The sequence below is a fragment of the Phymastichus coffea genome, unplaced genomic scaffold, assembly GCF_024137745.1.
Source record: "Phymastichus coffea isolate CEN01 unplaced genomic scaffold, Cenicafe_Pcof_1.1 PCOF00019, whole genome shotgun sequence".
NCBI classification, from domain to species: domain Eukaryota; kingdom Metazoa; phylum Arthropoda; class Insecta; order Hymenoptera; family Eulophidae; genus Phymastichus; species Phymastichus coffea.
In genome coordinates this window covers 211,079-226,131 of record NW_026706830.1, presented here as the reverse complement: position 1 = coordinate 226,131, position 15,053 = coordinate 211,079, and positions in this window count along the sequence as shown.

The window sequence follows — 15,053 nt, the reverse complement described above, 5'->3', positions numbered from 1 at the left end:
CATTTATTTATTTTTCTTTCCATTCTCTCTTGCTCGTGGTCCGTATAAAATTTTTCTTTTTGCTACAAACCCCACGAACAGACGAAATGGCAACGATAGCTGGACAATTGAAAACTTGACAATTTTCAAGAGCAACATTAACGCTCGTTTGAAGTCATGGGTTCAAGGGCTGCCAAGCGATATAATGGCAGACGCGTTAAACTGCTTAGAGCTGCGAAATGATGATTCGATATACGAAAGAGGAAACAGATTGTACCGACGATTGAACGGTGACTACACCGAGAGCGACTTTATACAATCGCGTTTCGATAATCCTACATTAGCGGAAGAAAGGCGAAACGATTTAGCGCGCACCATCTTCCGGTTAGAACTCTTGCCGGACGATATACTTAACGATATTTGTACGGCATTAGACGCGGAAACGACGTTAGGTGCCAACGGCGAAAATGAAGATGACGAAGAGCAGTTAGGCTTCGCGGCAAGCTCGCCGCAAGGAGCCGCAGGGCTGATCGACATGTCGCTCACGTTAGAAGCGAACCCGCAAGTAGCACCGATTATAGAGGAAGGAGCTCACGTGCAGATGCCGGTCAACGAAAGCTGGAATTCTAACCACCTTTTAGACTCGCCGAACGTTACGTAGAGCGAGCCAATCGTGACCTCCAGCATGCAGTCGGTGCCCCAAGTTACGGCAAGCGCAATGAGCCTAACGCATAGCAGCGAGACGTATACTGCACAACATTACGCCGCGCCGACAATCGAACCGGTCACCTTTCCAGTTACAAAGCGAACAATGCGCGTAATGTTCCCCGGTCAAAGCGAACACTGGCTGAGTGCGGCGGCGGCTGCAGAGCTAAAACGGGCGTGGCAAGCAGAGTTCCAAGCGCGCGCTTTAAAAGAAAATTTGAACGACTTCTGGGCTACGCAGCGAGCAGAAATGCAGGAATTAGTGTTGCGTAGCACAAAACAGGAAACACAAATAAAGGAACTGCTGCAAGTCATCGCCACATTGCGGTCGGAAAAAAGCAATGTAGAGCGAATAAACAGCGATCTACAGGCGCAAATGAAAAGCGTAGTCATCAATGCTCAGCAGCAGACGGCTGAAAATCAAGCGCGTTTGAACGCAACACGAACAAGCAAAGAGGTTCACTTCCAAGACACGTTCGATTTAAACTACTACGAGCTGTCAAGACAGTTCGATGGTTCAATACGACCATCACCCTCAACACTAAACCCACAAGCGCCACTGTTCCACTTGACCACGAAACCGTCAGTGCAAAATCAGCACGAAGCACCGCGAATGTCGACTACAGCAGCAGGTACGCACCCGACGATCCCAGCAACAAACTACGCTACACACCTTCCTCCCGCAGGTATAATTGGGGGAAGGGGAGCCACTCCAAAGCCACAGTATGCTGCTGAATCGGGTGCCCAGCTATTCAGCCCTTTTGTCCCCGCAAGCTCGAGCTGGGGAAGGGGGGTTGTCCGGAGGACGGCGGACGATTTGCTCGCGCTGCCGGCACCAAGACAGGCGGCGAGCCACAGCACAGGGCCACAATTTTTTTTCGTACTTTGTTTAAGGATTGCAGGAGTACCGGAGCTTCAAAAAATTTTTGTCCAAAAATCTGAAAAACTAGAATCTTCAAGCTTTAAAGTTTTGTTTTGTATTTTTTATATCTCCTGTACACTCATTTTCCACTAAAATACAGCGTGTTAAAAATCACCTAAAAACTTGGAAATTTTTGTTGTTTCCTTCATTATTGCGAGAAGTGTAGATTATATACATTCATTATTGAACAATAAGATTTTTTATAGCAGCTGTAGATAGAATACTTTTGTCATATTTTAATAGTATGTATACTCTATATATGTAGTGGAAATACTTTTAGGTCTATGGTATAGTCTACTTTTAAGCTTATACACTTCATCTAACGCTGCTCTAGTTTGTTAATCCCTTCCAAATAATAGGATTTGTCCAAGTCTGTAAAATGGGCATTCGTTTCTGCAATCACCTCCTCGTTAGAATAAAATCTTTTCCCCGCCAGCCATTTTTTGATATTAGGGAACAAATAGTAGTCCGACGGAGCCAAGTCTGGAGAATAGGGGGGATGTGAAACAAGTTAGAACCCTATCTCCATCAGTTTTGCGGCCACAACTGCTGAGGGATGAGCTGGCGCATTGTCGTGGTGGAAGAGGACTTTTTTGTGGGCCAATCGTGGACGTTTCTCTAGCAACTCGGTTTTCAAACGATCCAATAATGATAAATAATATTCGCCTGTAATGGTTTTATACTTTTCCAGATAGTCGATGAAGATTATTCCTTGCGAATCCCAAAAGACAGTCGCTATAACCTTCCCGGCCGAAGGAAATGTTGTCTTCGCCTTTTTCGGAGCAGATTCCCCCTTGGTAATCCATTGTTTAGACTATTCTTTGGTCTCAGGAGTGTAGTGATGTATCCATGTTGCATCTACAGTGATGAAACGACTCTTAAAGTCTTGCGGATTTTGCTGGAACAGCTGCAAATCATTCTTGCAACACTTCACACGATCTCGTTTTTGGTCAATCGTGAGCAATCGCGGCACCCATCTAGCGGATAGCTTTTGCATGTCCAAATGTTGGTGCAAAATATTATGTACCCATTCGCTCGAGACGCCTACAGTACTAGCAATCTCACGCACCTTCACTCTTCTGTCAGCCATCACCATATCATGGATTTTATCAATGATTTCTGAAGTGGTAACCTGAACAGGGCGTCCAGAACGTTCAGTGTCTTTTGTGCTCATATAGCCACTCCGAAAATTTTGAAACCACTTATAAACCATTCTAAGCGAAGGTGCACAATCACCATAATGCTTATCAAGCTTCTGTTTAATCTCCTGAGGCGTTTTGCCTTTGAAAAAGTAATGTTTAATCAACCACTCGATTTCTTTGATTAAAATGAATGTAAAACGCAAAGTAATTGGCCGATCTAGCTGAAACTTGGTGTGTGCTCTTTACAGATATTCCACTAACTAAAAATAACCTTGATACGCACTAGTAGCGCCATCTCTCTGACTTTGCACGGACTTTTCAAACGACCCTCGTATCTTACCGTCTAATGCTAGCTTAACATCTTTAAAAAGATTGATTGAGATTGTTATTGATAACTAAAGTCGACATTCTAATAATATGTGGTGAATAGAATGAGTATTGTTACAGGAATTGCATATGTTTGTAAATGTATTGTTTAATAAATTTTGTTAAATAAATTTTTTTTATATCTCCTGTACACTCTTTTTGGTGATTTTTAACACGCTGTATTTTAGTGAAAAAAGATTGTACAGGAGATATAAAAAAATTGGTGATTAAGTTTAATGTGTCCAATTCATAAGCGGATTAAAACTATTTTTTCTTTTCGAGTGAGCTTTTTAGTATCAAGTTTATGGTAGATTTGGTCTCTAATAGAGAGTAAGAAAGTAGGATTGTTTTTCAGCCGTTTATTATTTCATGTTGCTAAAATGGATTTAGTTAAACTTTGCTGATCTACGGTTATAAGAAAAGATAAGGTATTTGTTCTTGAAATAAATTTGGAAGCCTTTATAGTTAATGTGAATATGATAGAGCTGAAGGTGGAGAGGAGTCTTCAATCTCAGTATTTGGCTAGGGCTTCTACCACTTGAGTCGTTGAATGAAGTTGTTTTGATATTCTTGACTCCAACGACACCTAAATTTGTCCCACATGGCCTTGATGAGATTCTAATTAGTTGAATGGTCCAGTGATGCCTTGGAAGCCGCTGGCTGGGGACAAGATATGGCAAAAATGCCAGTAAGAAGATGGGTCGCTGACAAGTTATCTAGGATTAGAGCGAGGGTGGCTGTTCAGGATCATTTCGATCGAATTCAGTAACGTCGTGAATTCTGCGTCAACAAGACGACGGGATCCAGCAAATTAGTGGAGGTAAGTCTTCGTCGACTTCACCACAGCTTCCCATAGGGCTCCGAAGTGTGACTTGCCGGGAGGTATGAAATTCCATGTGGTATCCTGAGATCTTAAAGACGGTAACTCTAGGTCGACGCCAGGAAAATTGATGGCGTCATTGACTAGATTTCAGCAGATTTACATCGTGGGCTGATGAATCGGATAAGAGTGCCAAGGAAGCTTACCGTTGTGAGGTCCCTAACGATCTTCAAGTGCACAGCCTTTGTGTTAAAGTACACAAACATCGGGACGTAACCTTTGATCGTGGCCAGGCCTTGACCGCGAAAACGATGGACCCGAAAGTACCCTGCGTAATCGACGCCAACCTTGTTGAAAGGTTAGTCGACCCAAGAATACACGACGCAGCTCCGCAAGTATCTTTTGACCCGAACTTTGCAGCCGGTGATCTAAGCGCGCTGGATGATGCCACAGTAGGGCTAAGTGCGACCGTCAGGAATTACGGGGTGCTGTTCATTATACGAGAGGAGGGCATTATCCTAACGACCTCCGACTCACAGTGTCCCGTTATCATTCAAAAACGGGCTCAGTGAGTGAAGAGAGGTAGAATTGAAAAAATTACAGTCGTGACAAAGCTGATCGATCTGGACAGACCAGCTATGAACTTGCTGAGGAAAGCTTCTCTCAACTCCTTAATGGTATCGTGATTGAGAGGTCTCGTTGTAGGTTTTACGGCTGACCAGCGGAGAACCATTTATGCAGTCTTCGGTACCTTTGAGCAGAGCTTTGAGAGCGGAGAAGTGCTTGATGTGACCTTGGGAAGGGACAGTCTGGACAACAAAATAGTTAAAGGTATGTAGTGGTGTCAGCTGATCTCTGGACAGAAGCAGACATCGGTGGGCTGGTCGGTTAGCTAGCGCCGGGCCAGTCGGCGATTAGCTAGGAAGATTGGATCTATCAAAGAGGGTGCTCGATGAGGGCTTCCATATCCGAGCCTCGTATCGCGACGTCGGCCGGATTCTCACCCGTGTAGACGTAGTACCAGGAGATCCCCGCTGAAAATTTCCTGGATGTGGCTGACATAATTGTCAACGAGATCATTCCTGATTGGTCTTTCCGATCATATCCATTGAAGGACAACCTACAAATCGTTCCAAAACTGACTATTCGATGTTGCTACCTGGAGTGTCAAGACTGTTGCTCGCATCAGTTAAGCCGCAATGAGTACGGTCTTCAGCTCAAGCAGTGGAATGATCAAAATGAAGCCTTCGGGTTCTTAATGGAGTTGAACTTGGTCTTGGCGCTGATAAGGGCCACTATTACGTCGGAGTAATGGTCGTTGGTTCAAGATTAGAGTATTGCAGCCATCACCTGGCGCGTCGGCTAGCATTAGAGAAGGCGTGGATCTCCAACGAGTCAGCTAGTCGTCAACCTAACCAGCGGAGAATGGAGACTACTGGTCTGACTTAGACTGGCCTGAAACGAGCCCCACTTGTCCATCCAAACATAGGGTATTTGTTCATCTCAGTCCAGACTGGCTTGCCAGAGGTTCTGGATGATTAATTTGGCGGTCACGGTGATGGACGCAAGCTATCCAATCGGATCGAAGAACTTAGCAAACTCGGCGAGGGCCCTCTTCTGTGTTAGTGGACTGTGCGAATCGGGCACCAATAGTCAGAACGTAACGCAGTCTGTTATGGAATCCCAAGGCACTCTATGTTCGGTGACGGGTTTGTCGCCGAGATGAGTCCAACTTAGTCGAAGCCAATTTTCTCTTGAGTAGCATCAGGTTGTTGGCAACCCACTTCTTGCGCCGGAAACCACAATAGGAAACCACTAACAGGAGATTGATGAACTGGTCTCGTAGGTGCTTGGCGACCTGAATGTTGTGACTCCCACTGGGGAAGTCATCCATGTACAGTTCTCAGTCGCGATTACTACAGAGGCTGGAAATCGAGAACTCTCATCTCCACAAAGTTACTGGATGATCTTCAAGGCAAAATAAGAAGTACACACGATCCCACAAATGATGGTTAGAAGCGCGTAGTGTCGGAGAAGGGCTTCTGGTGATGGGCTCCAAAGGATCCGCTAGAGATAGACGTGACGCTCGACGACACGAATCTGACGGAACATATGCTGCACGTCAGAGCAGAATACGTAGGGGTGGCACCTCCAGCACGTAATGATTTCAGCGATAATGCCTTGAAGCTTGGACCCGACATAGAGCGCGTCATTTAGACTGTGGCCTGAGAAATTAAAATTAAAATCGGTCGAGAGGCATTGAATATAACACGCACTTCTTCCTAACGTCACTTCTCTGACAGATCCCGTGGTGAGGAATGCAGTGGTCTACAAGGCCGTCGTAGCCCAACTCCTCGTTGGTAACGAGCCATATGTGCCCTAAAGCCTCGTACTCGCCTACGAAGCAACAGTAGCTCCGTTAAAAGTCCTGGTCATTTTGCATGCGTCGGTACATTGAAACGAGAGCGAAACGGGCGCTACTGAAACTTCTTCCGAGAAGCTCCACTTGGTCTGGCCTCAAAATAAGGAGGACGACGTATCCCCCATCCGCGCCGCGGAAGTGTTCAGCGACGTAGATCTTCTCGCACTCAGCATCGTTGCTGGAGATCTGCTTAGCGGTTGGCACCTCCTCTACTGCTCAAAACAGCTGCACCGGAGAAGTTTATTGTATTCGGAGTTTGATCGCCATTCGTTGGATGGGAATCAAAATGATTCTATTCGTTATGTTAAAAAAAGAATGAGAGTAAAATAGGATTTCTCACAATATTGACGGTGGAGGTGTTAACGGCATCCTAATTGTCCTAGCCTCCGAAATGTCAATATTCGGAGGCGGTGTTTGCGATATTATCCTCCCCTCCTCCTCTTCCTCCTCCAACGCGTTGTTTAGCGGTCCTGGTGGAGAATTTACGGCGTTCTCCAGAACACCGAAGTCCGCGTCGAGCGCTGCTACAGCTGCGTTCAGCGCATCCTGCCACTCACTCTTATCTAGGAAGAGCATCTCCACAATTCGCTGCACTTCTTGGTCACTTTCGCGCTGCATAGTTATCACTCACTGATGTAACGTCGCGAATTAGTGCAGTTATTATTTACTTCCGCAAACATGGAGCGGGCATCGGTCATTAATCGACAATTTTGAGGAAGGAGGATACGCATAATTAATGGTGGGAGTAGCGAAAATTAGTGTGTAGTAGATTCGCCAATTGGTATTAATATACGATCATGACCGCCCGTGCACTTTTTTTCCTTGCAATTGTCAAGCAGTGATCGGTCCATTTCTGGGTCACTTCTTCTTGTCCACTTTTAAAACTCCTTCGTAATAAAAATTATTGATAAATTTGACTAACCTAATATATTAATTATGAAACAGCACTTTTCAGTGCTATATATCATAACATATGAACACAAAAAACAGATAATTATTAATAAACAGTAATCTTGCGTTTTATTTATCCCTATTATATTTCTTTTCGGCGGAAGCAGCAGGTAAGTATAAGGTATCTTTTGAGATATATTCATTATATTAAAGACAATTGATAATAATTTGAAAATGATAATCATTTCCTAAATCATAAAGATAATATATATAGTTAGTACACACTATCTTTAGAAAGAGCGACAATGGCTCGTACGGTAGAGCACTGTCGTATAGATGCAAAGGAGGCTAAGTTCGATTCTTCTGTATGTCTATTCTTTTTTTATTTTTTTCATGTTCTTAAATGAATTTTAACGATAAGTCACATCTGTTTTACTAAAAGATTATTACGAGAAAAAATACGATAAATAATGTTTAATTAATTTTTTAATAAAAATTTATTACCAATGTGAAGAAAGCTATTCAAGAAATTGGAATTCATAATACATATAATACAGATCAAAGTGGATTCCAATTGGAAATCTACTGTAACGTCATGGCAACGACACATCTCAGGTGCACCTGAGGCTTGGCGCAGTCTCAGGGTTCTGTTGTTGCTAGTCTGTGATTTCTCGCATAAACTAATTCCGAGGGGGACAATGCCACTAAATCTATACTTCTGCTCTTGGATTCCAATCGATAGTTGTAATCCTAGAGCGCGAAGTATTCTGGGTCCTATCAATAGTAGAATCTGGTTTTCCTAATATAAATTGTATTTGAAGCCTTTCAAAAGTAGTCTCCAAATACGGTGAAGGGAAGAATTTTTGGATTGCGAGCTATTTCTAAGAAAGAGAAGAGATAGATATGAGGGTTGTTTGAAAAGTTCGTGCAAAGTCAGAGAGATGGCGCTACTAGTGCGTATCCAGGTTATTTTGAGTTAGTGGCATGTCTTGGAAGAGCACACACCAAGTTTCAGCCAGATCGACCAATTACTTTGCGTTTTACATTCGTTTCAATCAAAGAAATCGAGTGGTTGTAAAAAAAAGGACGAAAAAGAATTTCGTGTATTGAATAAACATTACTTTTTCAAAGGCAAAACGCCTCAGGAGATTAAACAGAAGCTTGATAAGCATTATGGTGATTGTGCACCTTCGATTAGAATGGTTTATAAGTGGTTTCAAAATTTTCGGAGTGGCCATATGAGCACAAAAGACACTGAACGTTCTGGACTCCCTGTTCAGGTTACCATTTCAGAAATCATTGATAAAATCCATGATATGGTGATGGCTGACAGAAGAGTGAAGGTGCGTGAGATTGCTAGTACTGTAGGCGTCTCGAGCGAATGGGTACATAATATTTTGCACCAACATTTGGACATGCAAAAGCTATCTACTAAATGGGTGCCGCGATTGCTCACGATTGACCAAAAACGAGATCGTGTGAAGTGTTGCAAGAATGGTTAGCAGCTGTTCCAGCAAAATCCGCAAGACTTTCAGCGTCGATTCATCACTGGAGATGAAACATGGATACATACTACACTCCTGAGACCAAAGAACAGTCTAAACAATAGGTTACCAAGGGGGAATCAGCTCCGCAAAAGACGAAGACAATTCCTTCGGCCGGGAAGTTTATGGCGACTGTCTTTTGGAATTCACAAGGAATAATCTTCATCGACTATCTGGAAAAGAGTAAAACCATTATAGGCGAATATTATTTATCATTATTGGATCGTTTGAAAACCGAGTTGCTAGAGAAACGTCCACGATTGGCCCACAAAAAAGTCCTCTTCCACCACAACAATGCACCAGCTCACGCCTCAGCAGTTGTGGCCGCAAAACTGATGGAGATAGGGTTCCAACTCGTTTCACATCCCCCCTATTCTCCAGACTTGGCTCCGTCGGACTACTATTTGTTCCCTAATATGAAACAATGGCTGGCGGGGAAAAGATTTTATTCAAACGAGAAGGTGATTACAGAAACGAATGCCTATTTTACAGACTTTGACAAATCCTATTATTTGGAAGGGATTAACAAACTAGAGCAGCGTTGGATGAAGTGTATAAGCATAAAATGAGACTATGTTGAAAAAAAAACGATTTATTAAAAAAAATCAAGCAGTTTTTATTTTTGCACGGACTTTTCAAACGACCCTCGTAAGACACTAAAAAATTTAAAAATATTATTTGCTTACTCTTTTTTATTGAAGTTTGACACGTTTTAACTTGCGGTCCCTAATTCTGTATTAGTCAATTTTATTCGTTCCACTTCTTGTCTGCTTGGTTGCTTGACTCTTGATTGGGATCTGATTTCTTGGTATTGATTCCTATGCTTCCTTCAGCACTGGTATTCAATTTTTTCTTACACACACTACAACTGGATCTCCAACAACTAACTGCAACGATTACAACAACTACGAGGACTGTCCTTTGGGTCTTGTGCAGCCCTTTTTATATTAGATGGGTGGTTGGGTGATGAGTCCCTCTCTGAGCCTCTCGGTTTTGGGAGGAGTGGAGCAGGCAATGATGTGTTAATTGGTCCGTTTGTTTCTTCTGATTTTCCTCGCTGGATTTTCAGGCCCTGATTGGAGCGGGGGCGTGGAGAAAATCGGGGGCGGGGACGCAAGGGTACAGGCCTCAGCTCGTGAGATGACTCTTCAAGTATCATTCGCAGCCAAGATTAGTTTAAAATTTCTTAATTATTAATTAACTGAAGTCGGAACAAACATAATCGACCAATACATAGCTTATACACTACTTAATACTAACAATCAACAGTATAATTAAATTTGTCGCAAAATACAATTATCAATAATTATGTAATAATAAAATTTATAAAAATAAAGCGACGCTTATTATCTTTCACGCTACGCTGTGTAGATTAATTTCTTATAATAAAAGTTTTTTCGGTAACATTATATTCATTAAAATTAACGTATTTTTTTGTATTTTCCTATTTTCTGCTTAAAACTAAGCTCCGGAGCGAAAACTCGATAAGAGGTTTTGAGAGGCCAAAATTACTTCTGATATATTGTTAAAGTAAAAATATTCAAATTCAAGAAAAAAATTATTTCATAATTTCTAATGCCTAATTTCTAGTTGGAAAGGGAAAAATTCGTTAGTCATGGGGTGAACAGGATGCAGACGCTATTTTATGGACCTCTTCTCTTATCGGCATCTCGGCGCCCACATGTTCGGAGGCTGCATGCACTTCGTATGTAAGTGTGAGGGCGCGAGGGGCGTAAGAGCGTAATAAAAAAAAGGAATGCACGCTTATATAAATTTGGACTATAAATTTTATTGCCGTTTGGAGATTATCAAGGAAAATTTCCCTGCGACACTTTACTCGATTCCCACAGCTCATGGGAAACGGTTTCAACTCTGCCGTTGGTCTTAATACTAGGAAAAATTATTCCTTTGGAATTTGAAAGTTTTGATCATATGGCCCGCCGTCACACCACTCCGGAAGGACACTTGCGGTGGAAGGCGATAGTCAGATTCAATGTCTAGTACAATCGGTATCATCAACGACATACAGTTATACTATACAACCCCTAATATCAGGTGAGGGAAAACTTTTGTCACCTCTCTTTTTAGTTTTAAAGGAACAATCTGGCCAGTTTGGACCAATTGTATAATCCAAATTGTTCAAACCTCAAAATGTATACGTAGAAACATCTAAATCTGGAAAATTAACTTCAGATAAGTAATAATTAAATATAATAGGATAATGTTAAACAAATTCTTTTATTGCAGATCTTTTTAAAATTTGGTTGAAGAACATTTTTCATCCAAATGTTGGTCCTACCAATCTATTGCTAGTAGATTGTTGGAATGGTCACTGCAAAAATATAATTGAAGAAACTATACCAGAAAATAAGATCGTTAATGTTATGAAAATTCCAACTGAAACTATAGCAAAAATCCAACCATTAGATGTATACGGATTTCGAGTGTGTAAAAACTTTGTTTAACGTTTTTCAGATAACGTTATTTTAATGGATTACTGTGTCGGCTGACAATATAATTTTAATTTTTATAAGAATTATTTTTTGTGTAGCATCTAAGCCAAGAACGGAACGAGAACAGTTGCTCAATAGTGAGGGGGACCGAGATGAGTGTCGCGACAGGAATTTCCCTCGAAAAGTAATAAAATCTGTACTGCATCCGAGCCAGTGCTCTCTCACGCATGCAAAGAGCGCGTAGTCCCTTTGCACGTGTTCAACAGGCGTCAACATGTCGATGGGAGGAGAGGGTCATAAAACCGCGACTGCATCCTGTATGCTACTTTTCCTAACGGATTTTTCCTCCTTTAAGATGCTCGAAAATTTACCATTAAGATGAAATAAAATTTAAAATTATCCAAACGTAATTATTTAACTTTCGCAATATTCCCACCCGCATCCCGGATAATTCTGACCTCTCAAACCTCTTATCGAGTTCTCACTCCGAAGCTTTAATTAGCTAGAAAATAAGAAAAAAAGGGAAAACCAAGAAAAATAATATATGTGCGTTAAAATAAGTGCTACGTTATTAAACTAACCTTTATTATAAGAAATTCATCTACGAATTTATACAACGTAGCGTGCGAGATAACAAGCATCGCTCTATTTTTATTATATTTTATTACTACATAATTATTAAGCGGCGGATTTAATTGTAATATTGTTGTTAGTATTAAGTAGTGTATAAGCTATGTATTAGTCGATTATGTTTGTTCCGACTTCAGTTAATTAATAATTAAGAAATTTTAAACTAATCTTGGCTGCGAACGATACTCGAGGAGCCATCTCACGAGCTAAGGCCTGTACCCTTGCGTCCGCGCCCCCGCTCCAATCAGGGCCCGAAAACCCAGCGAGGAAAATCAGAAGAGACAAACGAGCCAATTAACGCATCATGGCCTGCTCCACTCCTCCCGAAACCAAGACGCTAAGAGATGAACTTGCCACCCAGCCACCCCCAGTATATAAAAGGAGCTGTACAAGGTCCGAGGGGCAGTCTAGAAAAAAATCACACGGAGAGGAAAATTTTACTCGTGCTATGAGTGAGGAGCAGATCAAGAAAGTCAAGCAGCCAAAAAACAAAAAAAAAAAACAGAATCAGTCAAGGAGAAATCAACCAATATCAAACTCGCAAATTTCACAATAAAAAACAGTAAGCAAACAAAATAATTTTTTATTTCTTTTTTCATCTTTCTTACCACTATTTAAAAAATAGCTCTTACTTCCCTTTTTCTTTTTTTTATCTGGAGACTACTTTTGATAGGCTCCAGGTATTAATTTTGTTAGAAAAACCCCGGTACTACTATTGATGGGACCCGTGGTGCTTCTCGCCTAAGGATTACAACTTTCGATTGGAATCCAAGGGCAGAAGTATAGGCTCTGTGGCACTATCCCCCTCGGTTAAAATTTTCTTGACAAGTGATCCACGCCAGTTAAGGCGAGAAATCGCAGTTTTGGCGACATCGAAACCCTGAGACTGCGCTAAGCCTCAGGCGCACCTGAGCTGTGACGTTGCCACGACGTCACATTACGATATAAATTTTCATTCGAGAAATAATATTATTAGGCTTCAGTCATTGGTTACAACGGTAGTTGATTCGATCAATCGATAAGTTGGCGATTCGACATACTCGAAATGCGAGAGCGAACATTTAGAAGAGAGAGAGAGGGCGTGCGCGAGTTTAATTTTTAGTATAGCCTTAGCTGTTGTTCGGAAAACCGCCAAATTTTCACCTTGTGTTTTTTGCCGTTTGACGAAAGAAAGTTATTTTGGTTTTGGTACGTGAGTGGTATAGAAGTGAGGAAACGAGGAAAACTACAGCAGATATTAACAGCGAGGAATTGGACGAACAGCAACCGAGTCGGTAGCAAGGGCAGCGTCGTCAAAGCAATACCAGCGAGCAGGGACTTTTTGCCAATATCAATTTCTCTCTCCTCGGATAAATGAAAATCTTATACGAGTGCGCAAGTCTTTCGGCCCACCATAGATTGTAACTTATTATTATAAAAAGCCTGATTTTTCTTCGTCGCATTACATTCATTCGTTTCCCTTTAATTTAACGGATCCGTCACCTGATATCTTTTAAACCGATTTCGTCTAAGAAATAGTGGAAATAAACATTAGTTTACGTACACTTAAGATAAAGCAAGTGTCACAAGTCAGGTGACTTAAGGTGATTTCAACGCCATTGGAAAGGAGACATTGAAGCGAAAGTATCCATCGTAAAGGCGTATACTCATACGTGATTAATAGAGCAGCGGTTAGCTCTACATCGTGGGAAATTGTGCTTAGACAAACCCTATTTGCATCAGTTAATCCAGCCCGTTACATAGTTCATAACCAATTTTCGTCACCAAGATATTTAAATCTTTTTAAATATTCTTGGTTTAAAAATGGATATTTCGAAGAAAAATCGAAAAAATATGATAATCCGGTTCATTTCAGTTTCAGGGATTCTTATAGTTCAAAATACGAAATCAAAGGCTGCAAAAATGCTGCAATTATACATTGTGGCTAGTGTAAAAAGTCCCCATGTTTGAAACATTTTTTGATGATTATCATTGCTGTTCAGACTTTAACAAATAAAAAATGTTAAAAAACCGTTACTACTAAAAGTGTAATAAATTTTATAAAAAATTTATATTAATAAGTGTGCAGCACTCTATCAAAAAATTGATACACAGACAAATGAGTTAAAAGTAAAGCCATGTAAGATAATATAGATTAAATATAATTTTCTCTTATTATCGATTCCGTATAAAAATAATATTTTTCACCATAATAGGAATTCATATAAATTTTTCTAGTTTATTTTCTTAGAAACGGGAGTTGCAATACCTATAATTTAATGAAAAACAAAGAAACTGTTTACCTCTATTTTCTTTCAAAACATTAACATCTGCTCAAAACTGAAATACGAGTATTTTTCTACTGCGAAAATTCATGTCAATTTTTCAATTTTTCACCTATCAAAAATAGGGGTTGCAACCCCCAAAAGTCTATGACACCAGAATTTGTTATACTTTCGATAAGAAATATTACCCACTTGATTTCACTAAAAAATATTGATTACGAAAAAAGATATTTAAAAAAACCTGTTTTTGGGGGGGAAACTTTGAGGGTGGATTTTACCCCTTAAATATGTTTTTCCGCCGATAAAATAAATACCAATTTCTTGCTTTTTTAATGTACTACAACATATACAAGAATTATCAAAATCGATGAGTTCGGGTTGGGGTACCTTCCTTGTGAGTCGTGACCACGGTCGGAAACTTTTAGGTGACGGGTGATAAAAATACCCGCTATTAGAGAGCTATGGAAGCGTATTTAAGAAATACAGCTCCAGGAATTATTAGCATGGATGACTGCTCAAGGCTTGGTTACCGATGGCACGATCGCAATTGAGCAAGACAGGGCGTTTTGCGCATTTTTGGAATTATCATGAATCGGTACCACCGGTGGGAGCGGAAGATTTCCTGGTAGGCAAATGCCGATTGCAGTTGATGCTACTATCACATTAGTGACACAGACGGGATCACTGCGGAAAATCCTGGATGCAGCGGTGCGGGCGACGGTAAATGCGCGGCGCGCACCCACCGACGGCAAGAGTATGGTAACGCAGGGCTATCGAAGATGCGAGCTTGCGTCACCGGAGGTATAGCTGCAGAGCAGGAACCGCGTAAAACAGGTTATAAGACGGGACTGCATCGTACAGCATCCATAGATTTTGCGCCACAGCTGGGTTTTGCAGATGCGCAAACCGCAATAG